The sequence below is a fragment of the Chionomys nivalis genome, chromosome 14 (assembly GCF_950005125.1).
Source record: "Chionomys nivalis chromosome 14, mChiNiv1.1, whole genome shotgun sequence".
NCBI lineage: Eukaryota > Metazoa > Chordata > Mammalia > Rodentia > Cricetidae > Chionomys > Chionomys nivalis.
The window spans coordinates 70507650-70522721 of record NC_080099.1 but is presented as its reverse complement, the minus strand read 5'-3'; the positions used below and the strand labels follow the sequence as shown (position 1 = coordinate 70522721).

Sequence of the window (15072 nt, the reverse complement as noted above, 5' to 3'; positions counted from 1 at the left end):
TTTGAATTGGATGAAAGTCAGTATCCTATAATGCAAGTGGGCATCTGATGGCCTGCTTCATTCCCCCTTTGCTGGTCCTGCTGTCGTCTCGAGAGCCATGTGAGGAACAGGGACAGGAATGGACTCCAGGAGAACCTTGTTCTCCACAGCTGTATGGCCACATCACCATCTCCTCCGGAAACTGTGATGCTACTGGAGCCCATCACTTCGGTGGCTATGGGATTAGAACTCTGGAAGACAGTGGGAATTGGGCCCGACGCATTTGCTCCCTGTTTGGGCACATTCCTTCTTTTGCTGTATGTAGCTGGTTCTCCTCTTCCCACTAACCCTGGGCAGCAAAGGTGGGCATGACTGTGTCCTCAGCCCCAGATAGTGTTCTGCAACCTTTCTTCTCTGTCCTCAGAACCATGCGGTGACAGCTGTGGCACTTTTAGGAACTCCCTGGGAGAGCTGAAGGTGCTGAGACCTGCAGGAACGTCCCTAGAATCACACAGCAAGTCATAGCTGCACAAGAAGTTGCATTACCTGATTTTTTTGAAGCTTCATTTTTTTTTTATTTTTGGAAGATAAGTTTGTAATCATATTTATGTATAGAAAACTTAAGGGTGTTCATTTAACCCAGTTTAGTGGCGAGTTCTTTGACCTTTGCCTTTTCCAGGTTGGCAATTCGAGTCACAGATTTAGGACCCAGGACACTACCTCCCCGGTGGCAGTGGGTCTTATCATATTTGTTGTTGTAATTGGTCCTAATAGCTTCCACTAGCTTAGCCAGAGCCCCCTTGTCTTCAGAGTCAACCTGTGTGAAGGCAACAGTGGTGCAGGTGTTCTTGGGGACCAGCCGCCCCAGCCTGGCCTTTCCCATCTTCCAACACAGGGCAGGCAGGAAAACCACCAGCTCAATGGGGTCTACGTCGTGGGCAAGCACCACCAGCTGAGCCTTCTTGTTCTCTACCAATGTGGTGACTGTATGACCCCTGCTTGAAGGACAGGTGGTCTCTTAGTTGGGTCGTCCCTTTGTCAGCAGCATGGATCATCAGTCTTTGCTTCTTCTCCTGTTTTGTCCTGGCCTGTATTCCCACGCAAGCTTAAGCAGCGGGGTTGCTGTTTGCTGGTCCAGGGCCTGGGTGACTGGTTAGTGGCAGGAGGAACTTTGAGCTGCTTACAGAGGATGGTGGCCCTTTGCCACTGCAGCCTAATGTAGCAGGGTCATTTGACAAAGTGTGTGAGATCTCTCTTGGTCTGGATGCTCTGCCCAATGCCAAAGTTCTACGGCGTTTTCTCAAAGGATTCGCCACCTTTTTGGCTTCTGTTTCTTCAAGATGTGGGGATGGAGGGTACCTTCTTACCCTTGGTCTTCTTTCCCTTGGGTATCTTGCTCTGCCAGAGGAGCAAAGCTTCATTTTTTTTTTTAACTAATTTGTTGTTGTTGTTATGTTTTTTTTATTTTTCAAGACTTGGTTTCTCTATAGCTTTGGAACCTGTCCTACAGGCTGACTTAGAACTCACAGAGATCCGCCTGCCTCTGCCTCCCAAGTGCTGGGATTAAAGGCGTGCGCCACCACCTCCTGGCTTTAACTAAGTTTTATGTTTACTTAACATCAGGACTGCATGTATGAGGCCTGACTCTGATTTAGGGAGGCCCCCTTGGACCCTTACAGTTGTCTTAAGTCAGTACAAGAATCCTTTCATTTGGGGCTACTAGGACATCTCAGCTGCTTTGCCTATCCGATGGAGACCTTAGGACATTTGTCCAGAAGTAAATGTCTAAGTAAATGTCTCCCCGGTCATTAGGTGCCAACCTTGCTTTCCCACTACAATCCTCCAGAAATTGATATTTTCTTTATTCTTTTTTCTTCTCCTTTGAACCTAACTCGCCATTGGGTCTAGTCATCTCTGCCCTCAAGACAGATCTAGAGAAATAAGACTTCCATTAAGAACCTGAACCAAGCCACCTTTCGCCTGTATCTGGCAATGCCCTGCAAGGACAGCTTGTTTATGTTCCAAGTCACAGCATCTGCTTTGCTTGTCTCTCCCTGTGCCCTGCTGGGTTCTGCTGCTCAGCCGTTTCACAGTTTCTTTTTCTTTCTTTCTTTCTTTCTTTCTTTCTTTCTTTCTTTCTTTCTTTCTTTCTTTCTTTCTTTCTTGAGTTCTTAAAAGGTGCTTCTTATGATGTATTTGTATGCTAGCAGGAGGAAGAGGCTGTGCGCCGATCAGAGGACAACAGGAGGCAGTGCTTTCTTTCCTTCAACAATCTGTGGGTTCCAGGGAGATCGCTCAAGTGCTGAGCCATCTTCCCAGCCCACCCTTCCCTTTCCTGCGTGCATCCAGCACCTTCCTACTGCAGCTTCCCTACCCCTGCCGCTCCTACCAGGATAACCCTTCTGAGGATAGCCACAGGGCCCTTCCCTTTGCTGCTTTCAGGCATCTGCATAAATGCCACCAAACTGCTCCACATATGACTTCCCTTCCTCCAGACCCTAGCCCCACCCCCATCATAAGTTCTTACTCAGGTTTCTGTTTGGGGCTGTGCTTCCTGCTCTCTGTTGAACACTCAGTGCTAATGATGTTCACCCATCACTGTAGGTGTTACTGTGTTTTGGAGGACTGGAGCACACACCACAGGAGAGGTGTAGAAATATCCTTCAAAAGTCAGGTGGTAGTGCCCTGTGCCTTCAATCCCAGCACATGGGAAGCAGAAGCAGGCAGATGGATCTCTGTGAGTTCTAAGTCAGCCTGGTCTACAAGAGCTAGTTCAATTCACAACAAACACATGGCAGTTCCCAACTGTCTGTAACTCCAGTTCTAAGGGCTCTGCAGGGAATCTGACACCCTTACACAGACACACATCCAGTCAAAACACCAATGAACATAAAATAAAATAAATTAAAAACAAACAAATAACAAAAACAAAAAACCATGGCATCATGCTGTCATCACGGTGTTTCTCCCCCAAACCGCCCCACTAGCAGGGTGCACAAGGCCACTCATCCCTTGTGTGGCTCCCTCCCAACCTTCTAACAACTTCCTTGTTAAAAGGGGCCAACTAGGGAAAGTCCCTCTGTCAGCCTGAGAGTTCTAGATCTGAAAGGACCTTGGCAGGTTATGTGACCTCTGGATTCAACAGCCTTCAACAAGGCCTTTACAGTTAAGATGGCTTCTTCCTTCCTTTCTTCCTTCCTTCCTTCCTTCCTTCCTTCCTTCCTTCCTTCCTTCCTTCCTTCCTTCCTTCCTTCCCTCCCTCCCTCCCTCCCTCCCTCCCTCCCTCCCTCCCTCTCTCCCTCCTTCCTTCCATCTTTCCTCTCCACGTCTTTTCTTCATTTGGAGAGGGAGCTGTGCCCTATTGCCCAGATTGGCCTTAAACTTCTGAGTTTTTAACATCTTAGTCTCCCAAGTGGCTGAGACTTGAGGCAGACACCTGCTCTTCTATGTATATTAAACTTTGCACACAATTTGATTATTTTTAAGAAACACATGATTGTATTTGCTTATTTATGAGATAGGATTTCACACTGTAACCAAGGCTAGCCTGGAACTATGTAGCCCAGGTTGGCTTTATTGTGTCTGTAACTATTCTTGAACATTTTTTTTTTTGGACTTCTTGCTGCAAAGCTGACTCCACGTATAGACACACTCTGATAGCTGTAAAATCACAGGACACTTGCTTTCACGAAGTGTTGATCCCCAACACCCAATTCCGGACACCTCTTCCCAAAGTCTGCAGCTGGCCAAACCACAAATCAGAAATCCTTGGCCAGAGGTGGAAAATATTCTTGAGAAAACTGACAAGTGATGGGAGGAGGCAGTTTTGTTCTGAGGAGTGGGCAGGATTTTGTTCCTCTTTACTTATTAATTATGTGAAATCAAGAAAGGGAAAGAGGAAAAAGAATGGAAAAATCTCAACACTATTTTTTCATTTTATTTGTCTGTGAAATATAGTTTCACTTCAAAATATGTGGTTGCTATTGTTTCACTTCTCCAGTGAAAACAGAAAAAATGTCTTACCTCTCCAGCATTCTTTCAGATTGTCAGAAACAGGAGAACAGCCTAATTTCCCTGAAATGCCGGTATCACGTGACCTCGGTACCACGCAGTGCCATTCTGTTGTGGTTCCTGGGCCTCTCGCTCAGATACCATTATTCAAAGACCTTCGGGATGCTTTTGGTGCCAAGTAGGTGCTGCCTGGATGCTTCGCGATGATGAACGGTCTTCTAAGTGCCTGTACCGAGCTCAAGAGAAGGAACACCGCAGCACGTAAAACGCCGTGCCAGATCGCACACAGCCGCCAAATCACATCCGCCCCTATCTCTCTGGACGACCCTACCCCCGCCCCTGAAATCTAGGCCTGGCACCTTGCCCTGAGCCTCAGCCAACTGGACTTTAACAGAGCAGGATGGAAAGAGAGATCCAGATATGTTCCCCTATAAATCTCCTGTGGAGTCAAACCCTGCTGGTCTGTGGGCAGTGGAGGAAGGGTGCAGAAGGATGGAAGTGGAGTTTGCAAACGCTCAAATTTTCTTTTAGACAACCATAGGCAAAAGCACTTTCAAATTCTCCACTTTCTGATGCACCGGGCCTGTGCATAGCTCTTCTGCTTTCTAGGTGAAGCGCTAACGTGAAGTGAACCGGCCAAAATGTAGGTGCCATGAAAGAGCTAAATGTAGCGCTCAGAAAGCAGGAGAGACTGGCGCTGGGGCCGCGGCTCAGGGCTTGCCTGTTGTGCAGGGAGCCCCGGCTTTCAGTCCAGCTCGAATGGACCAGACTCCCCTGAGATCTCAGTACACGGAGGTAGTGGCAAAGCAATCCTCAGCAAGTTCGAAGTCAGCCTAGGCTACATGAGAAAAAGGATAATAATTAGAGAAAGAAAAGCGAACAAACAGAAACACAAGAAGGGCCCAGAGTTCCCAGACTGGAAAATGAAACCCACATGGTTCAGTACCCGTAGCTTTGCCTTCTTTAGCAACCACTGCAGGGTTAGCTTCTGCTAAGCTGCAATTGTTAGTCTGAGATTTTGAAATTAATATTAAATGTCTTGGGTTAAATGTCTAAGTAAGAAATTGTATGTGTAAGAGTCAAATGCTATACACAGCCGTGTGAGTGGGAGGTCACGTTATGGGTTGACAGGACACAGACCGAATAGCTCACTTGGGGCCCAGCTAAGAAAGCAGGTGAGATTGATGGGCAGAAAGGGCGAGAGAAGGGAGGGGGGACTACAGGGCGCTTTAACATTTTGTTTTAATTTTCAAATTGAGAATATGGATTATCCTTGTTTCTTTTTTAAAATGAAGTTTTAATCTTATTATAATGCCAGTATCTGAGCTGGGATCGGCTTAACTGGCAGAGTGTTTCTCTAACACACGATGCCTCGGGTTCAGACCCTAGCACGATATAAACTGCCTGTAGTACACAGACCAGCAATCCCAGCACTTGGGCAGTAGATGTGTTAGTTTAAGGTTATCCTCAGCTATGCTCAAGGCCAGCCTAGGCTTATATGAGCTCTGTCTCCAAAAACCAAACCCAAACCTGAAACCAGGTAACTGTAAATAAACAACTTTAACTCAGAGCTATTGTGGGTAGAAAATGCCTGACATCCTAGCTCAACAACAGCACACCAAGACTGACAGCTTTCTCCCCATGTCAGAGACTGACTATGCCACTAACCTCTGCTGCCCAGCGTCTAGAGAACGGCTCTGACTGCAGACCCATCTCATAAGGGAAGATTATGATCCCAAAGCTGGGCCAGGGAGATGTCTCAGTGGATCAAGTGCTTGCCAGGAAGCCTGATACCTGGCACCCTCAGTGGAAGGAGAGAACCTACTCCTGATGTTGTCTTCTCAGGGTCACAAGCGCACTGTGGCTCTCTCTAGCGCACTGTGGCTCTCTCTAGCGCACTGTGGCTCTCTCTAGCGCACTGTGGCTCTCTCTAGCGCACTGTGGCTCTCTCTAGCGCACTGTGGCTCTCTCTAGCGCACTGTGGCTCTCTCTAGCGCACTGTGGCTCTCTCTAGCGCACTGTGGCTCTCTCTAGCGCACTGTGGCTCTCTCTAGCGCACTGTGGCTCTCTCTAGCGCACTGTGGCTCTCTCTAGCGCATTGTGGCTCTCTCTAGCGTTCCCTGACAACATGGAGAAGCCAGAGCTTACAAAGTTGGGGAAATTAAATTTCCTTAGGTATTTTATGTTTTATTCGTGTGTGTGTGTGTGTGTGTGTGTGTTCATGTGAAGGCCAAAGGACAACCTTGGGTTTCGTTCCTCAGGTACTGTCCACCTGTTTTGTTTTGAATACAGCATCTCTCCCTGACTTACAACTCACTGAGTAGGTCAGGGAGCCCCAGGAGCCCGCTTGCCTCTGCCTTCCCTGTGCTGGGATGCAAGCATGCACCAGCACACCTAGCTTTTTCCTATGGTTCCTGGGGATTTAGCTCACCTTCTCACCCACTTTCACAGCAAACACTTTACCCAAAGAGCCATCTGTCTAACCCTACTTGTTGCTTTCATTTTTTTTTTAAATTAATGAATTAGGGTTGGAGTAATGGAGCGGTCAGCAGAAGGGATCCTACCCGTCCAATAAAGAAGGCACTGCTGTTGTTGCGCCACCGAAGACGTGGAGAAAATCTCAGTGAAGGCGGCCTTGACAGGCACAGTACACGTTACCAGGTTTGCAAGTAACTCCGCTCAGAGATGGCAGAGCAGTCTGAGGCTAGCCCTGAAATCTGTAAGACACTATTACAGACTGGGAATCCAAAGGAGGATGGTGGGAGGTCTCCATGGGACGGTCTCTCTCTCTCTCTCTCTCTCTCTCTCTCTCTCTCTCTCTCTCTCTCTCTCTCTCTCACACACACACACACACACACATGCTCCTTTTGTGCTTGTTTATCCCAAAGACAAATTCAAGATTCCCAAGTGACCCTCCAGGCCAGCCTTCCAGTTTTCACAGGTAACACAGGGAGGAAGGGGCTCTTGACCCACTGTCTCAAACCTCTGTAGGGAGAGTGCAATTTGACTTACTTGTTTATGCCTGGGAAACTATACATTTGCAATTTAAAGTTAGACAACTTCTCGGAATACTTCCCAGTTCAGAGAGCAAGGAAGCCATACATATGATAAAACACTGCTTTACTTTTTAAAGTAAATTTGTGGGCTAGGGTATAGCTCCTAGCATGTGCACAACCCTGCCTTCAATCTCCACCCCCGCAGTGAATAAATAGATAAATAAACTGTATTTATTTATTGTATGTATTATTACTATTTTAAAAATGAATACATTATCTTTGTTCCTTCTGTTCGGCCTCAGTCCAAAACGGGCTGTTTCTGCTCTAGCACTCAAGCTAGGCATTATGGGAGGTCCTGCTTCTTTCTCTCTCTAGCAGAATCCTAAAACCCTTCACAGTCCTCTCCCTCTCCAGTTCTACCACCATGGGACCTAATCATCCCAGAGGCTCCTGGTATAATGCTTGGTACACAGGGAATACACATTGCAGAAGCGTGGCCTCTCTGTTATTGAGGGCTGCTAAGGATTTGCTACTCAGATGTGTGCTGTTCACTACCACTAAGACCACACCTTCAATCGATGCTTGGTGCTTGACTCCTAGAAAGCTTCATTTAGGTAGCATGGAAGGGACTCTGTTCTAAAACAAACAAACAAACAAATAAAATCTGTCCCAGCTGAGAGCAGTGGTTCAAGTCTGCCATCCCTGAACTTGGAAGACTGAAATGGGAGGATTCTCTCAGTGCCAGGCTTGCTTTAAGCTACCAAGTGAGATGCTATCTCAAAGGGCAAAGGCTAACAATAACAACAAAAGTCTCAAATTACCATCGCCACCACCACCACAGCCACTGCCACCACTGGGCTGCTGCCACCACCCACGGTCACCACCACCTCAAATGCTAAACCCAAACACTTTTTTTTTTTTAAAAAATCTATCTGTAATTCTAGCGTGTAAAATGTACTTGGGATTACCAAGCATTTGCTAGACTTCCTTAGCCTCCTTATTCCCCAGGGAAAGGTGAGTGCGCTATCTGTCCATTCTGCAGCCCCACAACACAGGACAATCAGATGCAATAGGGAGTCAAGTCAAAGCAAGAACTTAGTTTATTACTGTGAGCATCAGTTTATATAGGTTAGGTGACATCGTGTGATGTGGGGGAGGGGCCTCTACCTAGATCTTGCTGTCTCTTCCTCACTCGGTTCCCTCAAACTCGAGCCAGGCTTTTCTCTGTCCTACAGGCCCTGAGATAATTTTGGCCCAACATCTCCCCCCTTTGTTTTCTATCCCACCCCCTACCCCAGTCGCCAAGTCAGAATAGCCCACCGGGGAGAGAGTACGGGTCAGGGCCACCCCTATCCAGATTTTTTGCCTGGATACCCTCAAATTGAGAGTTCATCTGTAGGGTGAGATGTATTGAGCCTATCATAATGTACTCAAAGGGCCATGAGTTGTACCTGTTGTATCTGTCTTTGGGATGCTTGTTTTAGCCTTTAGAGAAGCATGGACCAAAAAGACAGATCAATAAACAAATAGCCATCGGCCCAATTAGGGAAGAGATGAGTGTGGTAATCCATGGGACCAATTAGACCAGGTCTCATAAGGGATCCTTGTCTTAAATGAATCAATATCTTTTCTTAACTCATCTAGGGTTCTTGTAACTATCCCAGAATGGTCCACATAGAAGCAACATTCTTCTCCAAGTGCCCCGCAAATTCCTCCCTGTTCCATAAACAGCAAGTCCAAGCCTCTCCTATTTTGTAAGGTTACCCTTGCTGAGGAATCCAAAGACTTTTGTAAATAACGTAATACAGTCTCTGTCTTTTCTAATTATGTCCAGCCCAGTCTGCTCACATCCCCAGGAAGAACAACAGTAATCAGGAATCCCCCTCCCCTGAAGTTTCTAATAGCAGAGGCAGTCGGTTGCTTCCTGAGCAGACATAAAGGGCGTCTTCAGGAGGGCATGTCTCCTAAGGACATGAGAACACCCAGGCTCATTAGGGTAAGATGCCTGGGATAGGGTGCACCCCCAAGAGCCTCCACATTCAGGTCTCCCTTCGATCCCTGGAATCCAGTCTCCCACATCTCAGCTCCCACAGGTCAAACATCAGGTCAGGCCACCACATCTGGGTGTCAAAATCTGAGAAATCTGGTTTAGGATCCCTCCAGTGCCAGCACTCCACAGGATCTACCTTCTGTGGTTGGTGGGGGCTTGTTTCCTGGGCCTTAATCCATCTTTACCACTGGGAGTGCCATCTGAAATAGATAAACAGGCAACACTTTCCTCAAGGGTCAGTCTCCCTTGGGCAGTTGTTATTTTTCTTTTCTTGTGTTTGAATTTAAGGGTTGTCCACTATAATCTCTTTCTTCCTTTATTGGTTGTTTTGTGTAGGAGGAAGCCACTTGTTGGTTCCCAGCTGCTCAGCCCCAAAATAATCACACAGAAACAGTATTAATTAAATCACTGCTTGGCCCATTAGCTATAACTTCTTATTGGATAACTCTTACATCTTAGTTTAACCCATTTCTAATAATATGTATATCACCATGAGACTGTGGCTTACTGACTAAAGTTCCTAGCGTATGTCTCCGGAGGCTCAATGACTTCTCCCTAACTCCGCCTTCTTCCTCCCAGCATTCAGTTTAGTTTTCCCCACCTAGCTCTGTTCTATCCTATCACGGGCTCAAAAGCAGTTCTTTATCCATTAACCAATAAAAGCAACACATAGACAGAAGGACCTCCCACACCAAGCTTGATCTTCCCCATTGTTTTGAGGGGAGGGAAGAAACTTTAAGTTATGAGCGGGTAGCCATATAGGCGTTTGCCCTCTGTTTGGGGAGACACATCCATATCCTCAGCCCTGTGTCAACAAGGGATCTGAGCCCCTCCATTGGTTAGTGAGAGGATCCTTCCACCTAACTTTTAAGCAGGGCCTCATTGGTAGGGATCCCCAATGTTTCTGGAATCTATTTTGTTTATCTGATTTTTGAAAATTTAAAATATTGATGGTTAATAATGCCTTTTGCCGTTGTAGATGGGGGGACTTCTCTCCTTTTTGTTTTATAAGGACCTCTTTGAGATATTGGTGATGTCTTTCAACAATCGTTTGACCCTGAGGGTTGTATGGGATCTCGGTAGTATGGGATAAATTCCATCTCTGGAAGAATTCTTTTAATGTTTTACTTATAAAATAGAGGCCACTGTCAGTCTTGACCTGTTGTGGTAGTCCCAACATAGCAAAACATTTTAAGAAGTGGCTTTTGGCATGGGTTGCCTTTTCCCCTGAGTGGGCAGTAGTCTAGCATGCCTTAGAGTACGTGTCTATGGTCACCAACATATATTTTAGTTTGCCAAATGGAGGGTAGTGTGTTACATCTGTTTGCCAGATGATATTGGATCCTAACCCTCTTGGGTTCACTCCTGGCCTTTGTAAAGGTGGGGGGTATGGAGAAACTGTTGGCAAGTCTTACATGTATGAACAATTCTCTTTATTTCTGTTGTGGGGAGCTGGGGATATAGGTACTTGAGTCCTCTCCAGTTAACATGAGTTAAGTCATGCAATTGGGTAGCATTTTGTGTGGGCAGAGTTGAGACCTCCATGAGACAGGTCCCTAAAGCTACAGCATCCGCAGCAGCCTTCCCTTGGGAAATGAGGCCAGGAGGTTTTGGTGTCCTCTGAGATGTTGAATGTATGTTTTTTTTCCTACCTTTTCTAAGAGCAATGCAAGTTGTATCATCAGGGCAGAAATGGGATTAGCATCCAATCTGATATAGGCATAGGGTAAGTGTGGCGGTAGGTTCACCACATAAGAGCTGTCTGAACAGAGGCTGCAGGGTTCTGGGACCTCTTGTAGAGTCATCACTTCCTTATATTGAGCAGATCCCTCACAAGGGAGAATTTTAGTAATCTTTGTCTTGGTCCCCCCTAGGGAAAACTACAAAGGTGACCCCATTCTTCCTGCCGTCTATAATGTCGGAGGAAGGTGTCCCTGATTTTTATTATCTTATCAGCTATTTGATCGACTACACAGTATTCTCTGGGAGTGCCCCCAGGGTGGTGTGTACCCATTCTAGTGGTTGTGACTGCTGAACAATGGCAGCCAGCATGCTCTTTTTCCCTAACAACATCCAGCCTTGGATTGGAATGTTAGGATTATATCTCACCAAAGAAGCCTGATGGAGCTCGTTGACAAATTCAGGGAGTGTCTGATGACCCTCAGGGGGCAATGAAATGATCTCATAAGGTTGCCTCCCTTTTAGAAGATCATGTAACACATCTAGTCATCCAGTCTCTACCGGCAACTGGGCCTTACCCAGTTCATTTCTCCCAGTATCTCCTGTGACCCCAATAAAGTGAGAGGCTCAGGCAGGATTGATTGGGGTCCATTCACTTTGGCTTGAGTGAATGTTAATATCCCAATATATGAACTGGGGGTACCTTTTGTATTTTGTTTGTGGCTAATTTAAATACATGTTGAAAGATATCAACAATAGTGGTTACCCAGGGAGTTAGGCCTGATTCCTCCAAATGCCCAATAATTAGATCATCCATATAAACATATAGGAGGGTATTATCTTTGTCAAAATAGGGAGAAAGGATACTATACAAATATTGTTGGCAAAAGGCCAGACTATTGGCCATCCCCTGTGGGAGAATAGCCCATTCATATCTCTTATCAGGTCAAGAGGAGTTAACTGTAGGAATAGAAAAGGCAGACTTTCACAATCCTCCTCATGAAGAGGGATTGAGAAGAAGCAGTCATTTAGATAATTACAGTGAGGGGAAACTGGGTGGGGATTGCTGGGACCCAAGGTTAGCCCTTAAAGGGGCCCCTACTAACCCTACATGGGTATTGATTGCTTGTAGGTCCTGTAAGACTCTCCAGGTTCCATTAGGCTTACATATCACAAACACAGGACTGTTATAGGATCTTATGGAGGGCCTTATCCATCCTTCTTTAAGTAGATTTCTGGTGATGTCCTTGAGCATCTTAAGTTCAGGTAATGGCCACTACTCCATTCATACTGGCTTACCAGGTGCCCACCTAGTGGGGGAAGACCCTGGGGGCAATGGCCTCTACGTTTGGGGATGAATCCAGGTGTCAGGGGTCTGCCTGATGACACCTTGATCAGTTTTATCATCATAAAAAGCTAGGTGGTCAGTGGTAATAATGGCATCCATTTGTTCTAAGAAATCTTTTTTTTTTTTTTTTTTTTGGTTTTACAAATCTTGTCCCAGGAGGTTTGCAGACCACCCAGGGAGGATCAGAGGCCTGAACTTTTCTTTATCTCTGTTTGGCCCTACCCAAATATATATTCATTTCCTCCTGGCAAGGATGGAGCCCCCTTGTTTGTCCCAAACCCCTCTCCCATTTTATCCTTTCCAGGGCTCCTGGGGGCATAAGGAGGCGGCCACTCCTCGTCACAGACAATATCTACTTTCCTTTTTGTCTTTGCCTCTGCCTGCCTTATTCCTCCCCCCTGGGACTGCTCTTCCACAAATTGTGCCTGTTTTTGATCTTGCCCCTCGTCTGTCTCCTTTCTCCCATTCTTTTGGTTAATTGGTTACTTTTGGATTCTTCAGACCTCTCCTGCCTTATCTTTGACCTTTTCCTGCTCCTCACCTATTTCCTTCTCCCACACCCTTCTCTCCAGTTGGTTATTTTCAGATTCTTTTTAAATTTTTTTCTCTAATACTTTAAAAAATTACTTTATAAATATTACCATTCAAAATTTTCACTTCCTCCCCTTCTCCCACTTCCCTCCTGCTCCCTCTCTCCCTTTCCCCCTTCCCCTCCAGTCCAAAAAGAAGGCAGGATACCCTGCCCTGTGGGAAGTCCAAGGCCCTACCCCCTCCATCCAGGCTTAGGAAGGTGAGCATCCAAATAGAATAGGATGTCAAAAAGCCAGTATATGCAGTAGAGACAAATCCCAGTGCCTTTATTATTGACTTTTCAGTCTGTCCCAACTGTGAGCCACATTCAGAGGGTCCAGTTTGATTCCATGCTTGTTCAGTCCAAGTCCAGCTGGATTTGGTGAGCTCCCATTAGCTCAGGCACACTGTTTCAGTGGGTGGACCAACCCCTCATGGTCCCGACTTCCTTACTCATATTTTCCCTCCTTCTGCTCTTCAACTGGACCTTGGGAGCTCAGTCCAGTGCTCCCATGTGGGTTTCTGTCTCTACCTCCACCTGTCACCGGCGAAGGTTCTGTGGTGATATTCAAGATAGTAATCAGTCTGACTACAGGACAATGCCAGTTCAGGCACCCCCTCCTCCACTGCCCAGGGTCCTAGCTGGGGACATCCCTGTGGACACCTGGGACCCCTTCTAGAGTCAAGCCTCTTGCCAACCCCACAATGCCTCTTCCCTGCTCCCATATCCGTCCTTCCTCCATCTCAACCATCCCACTTCCTCAGCTCTCCCCAACCCTTCTCTTCTCTCTCCCCCTCTCCCTTTCCCCCACCTTCACCCCCATGCTCCCAACTTTTGCCGGGTGATCTTGTCTGCTTCCAATTTCCAGGAGGATCTATATATGTTTTTCTTTGGGTTCACCTTATTACTTAGCTTCTCTAGGATTGCAAACTATAGGCTCAAACTATAGCCTCTGTTTATGGCTAGAATCCACTAATGAGTGAATATATACCATATTCATATTTTTGGGTCTGGGTTATTTCACTCAGGATAGTGTTTTCTATTCCATCCATTTGCATGCAAAATTCAAGATGTCATTGTTTTTTTACTCTAATGGGTAGATGTGCCACACTTTCTTTATCCATTCTTCCATTGAGGGGCATCTAGGTTGTTTTCAGGTTCTGGCTATTACAAATAATGCTGCTATGAACATAGTTGAACAAATGCTTTTGTAGTATGATTGGGCATATCTTGGGTATATTCCCAAGAGTGGTATTGCTGGATCCTGAGGTAGGTTGACTCTCAATTTTCTGAGAAACTGCCACACTGATTTCCACAGTGGTTGCACAAGTTTGCATTCCCACCAGCAATGGATGAGTGTTCCCCTTACTCCACATCCTCTCCAGCATAGGTTATCATTGGTGTTTTTGATTTTAGCCATTCTGACAGGTGTAAGATAGTATTTCAAAGTTGTTTTGATTTGCATTTCCGTGATAGCTAAGGAAGTTGAACATGTCCTTAAGTATCTTTTGGCCATTGGAAATTCTTCTGTTGAGAATTCTCTGTTCGGTTCAGTACCCCATTTTTTAATTGAGTTATTTAGAATTTTAATGTCCAGTTTCTTGAGTTCTTTATATATTTTGGAGATCAGATCTTTGTCTGATGTGGGGCTGGTGAAGACCTTCTCCCAGTCAGTAGGTTGCCTTTTTGTTTTAATGACTGTGTCCTTTGCATTACAGAGCTTCTCAGTTTCAGAAGGTCCCATTTACTCATTGTTGTTCTTATTGTCTGTGCTGCTGGGGTTATATGTAGGAAGTGGTCTCCTGTGCTCATGTATTGCAGGCTACTTCCCATTTTCTCTTCTATCAGGTTCATTGTGGTCAGATTTATATTAAAATCTTTAATCCATTTGGACTTGAGTTTTGTGCATGGTGATAGATATGAATCTATTTTCATTCTTCTACAGGTTGACATCCAGTTATGCCAGCACCATTTGTTAAAGATGCTTTCTTCCTTCCATTATATTATTTTAGCTTCTTTGTCAAAAATCAGGTGTTCATAGGTTTGTGGATTAATATCTGGGTCTTTAATTCTATTCCATTGGTCAATGTCTCTGTTTTTATGCCAATACCAAGCTGTTTTCATTACTGTGGCTCTGTAATAGAGTTTGATGTCAGGATGGCAATGCCTCCGGAAGTTCCTTTATTGTATAGGATTGTTTTGGTTATCCTGGGTTTTTTGTTTTTCCATATAAAGTTGAGTATCATTCTTTTGAGGTCTGTGAAGAATTTTGTTGTGATTTTGATGGGGATTGCATTGAATCTATAGATTGTCTTTGGTAGAATTGCCATTCTTACTATGTTGATCCTACTAATCCAAGAGTATGGGGGATCCTTCCATTTTCTGGTATCTTTAATTTCTTCCTTCAAAGACTTAAAGTTCTTGTCAAATAGATCTT

The 15072-nt window shown here is 45.6% G+C and overlaps 1 pseudogene; it reads left to right on the top strand.

Annotated features, from left to right (window-relative positions):
* Positions 1-4058: 4058 nt before the first annotated feature.
* Positions 4059-15072, top strand: part of LOC130886553 (DNA-(apurinic or apyrimidinic site) endonuclease-like) — a 38122-nt pseudogene continuing 27108 nt past the window's right edge.